Below are 1,771 nucleotides of genomic sequence, written 5' to 3' on the forward strand. Positions count from 1 at the left end.
AAAAAGAATGATGATGATGATGTACCATGAAACTCAAACTTTGGTTTATTCCTCAACAAACCGACCAACCCACAAAAAACCATTAACTCTCCTGGTATTCGATAGAAATGCCCATGGCAGAACATGAGTGGTTTTTTCAACAATTGGATTCTCTGTAGAACCCCATAAACACTATTGTACTGTACTTGTGAGGGAGGTTTTTGGGATGTTTTGAGCATGTCTAGTAAAATGTAAATGTTGGGAAACAACAATGCGAGAGCTAATTCAAAGTTTATGCAGCAGAACATTTCAGACTTGGTTAAGATTAATAAAAATCTTTTCGAAACAAATAAAGAGGGATCTTCCACAAGAATTACTATGAAAAAAAGAGGGTTGTTCTACGACAAGAGTTACTACAACATGTGTCCTTGATTTGAAGCGAGTCAACATTCTTGGAACTCATTCAACTGATGGCGTATGTGTGTTAATCCATAAATCATTTAGTCTCCTCTCTCATTCAGTACTCTGCTGGATTGTTACATTTTACCAGAATATCTTTTTTTAAAGCAGCAGGGAATATTTCAACCTCTCTGCACGTCTGTAATATGTCACATCGTCCTGGGAATGCCTAGCAACCAGGTGTCAACAGCTAAATGAGTTGACAAAAATAGAAACAAGCTAGAAGGTACTGTTAAGATGTGTAGATAAGAGAAGTTAAGAAGATCAATTAAGAAGATCAGTTAAGAACAAGCAACCCAAATAGAGTCTTCACACAAACAAGCTTCATGCTCACAATAAATTCAGGCATAACTTTAGTTATGTGAGACATCATTTATAGCCTATTTGATAATGAGAAGGAAATACATAACATAATCTATACTTAGCATGCACTGTTATGATTGAGTTGAATATCTCCTCAGACTGTCACCCATAGAGATCTATAATAATCTCTATGGCCCCACATGAAAACAATTAAGTTTACTATAGAATACTACAGTACTTACGATAGAATTCTATAGTAAACTGTAGCATACTGTAGAATACTGTACTACACACTGTACTATCCCTCGATCATGTGTAGTACTTACTATAGAATGTTGTAGTAGCCCATGTGGCACAGTAGGTATAGCATGGCGCTTGCAACACCAGGGTTGTGGGTTCAATTCCCATGGGGGACTAGTATGAAAAAGTATAACATGCATGCACTCACTAGCGTAAGTCACAATGGATAAGAAATGTAAAAGTAGAATACTATAATAAATACTAGAGTATTACCCCCCCCAAAAAACACTGCAGTAAATACTATAGTAATCTTCATAAAAACATAACATTTAACATTAGAAAATACTACAGTATTTAATTTGCATATACCCTGTCCATTCCCCCATAGCCCAATTTATGCCACCCATAAGTGAAAAACTTATATGCCAAGTATAGACCATGTTGTGTTCCAAGTTATCAAAAAGTGCAGAAGCTCCTCTGAAGTATCCATTCAGACCCCAGTCCTACCTAGAGGTTATGGAAAATGGGCTCTTTGAGTATTTATCCAGTAGGTTTCCTCAAGGAGAAAGCCTCCACGTCTATTTCAAAAATAATAAAAACAAAACACTATAGTAAATAATACAGTAATGTCCGCAAAAACACTGAAGTAAATACTACAATCTGCAAAAACACTACATGAATGACTATAGTATATACTACATTTATTTTACTACATTATTTAAACTATAGTTAACTGTAAACTAACTACAGGACTAAAGTCTGAAAAAAACCAACAGTGAATATTACAGTA

At 35.1% G+C, this 1,771-nt stretch overlaps 1 non-coding gene across 1 annotated transcript; it reads left to right on the plus strand.

The window, feature by feature from the left end:
* The first annotated feature begins 1,502 nt into the window (after nt 1-1,502).
* On the plus strand, nt 1,503-1,555 carry LOC115179036 (U7 small nuclear RNA). The gene has a single exon (XR_003872803.1). It is a non-coding gene; the product is annotated as a U7 small nuclear RNA (small nuclear RNA).
* Nucleotides 1,556-1,771: the final 216 nt, after the last annotated feature.

The sequence above is a fragment of the Salmo trutta genome, chromosome 38 (assembly GCF_901001165.1).
Source record: "Salmo trutta chromosome 38, fSalTru1.1, whole genome shotgun sequence".
Taxonomy (NCBI): domain Eukaryota; kingdom Metazoa; phylum Chordata; class Actinopteri; order Salmoniformes; family Salmonidae; genus Salmo; species Salmo trutta.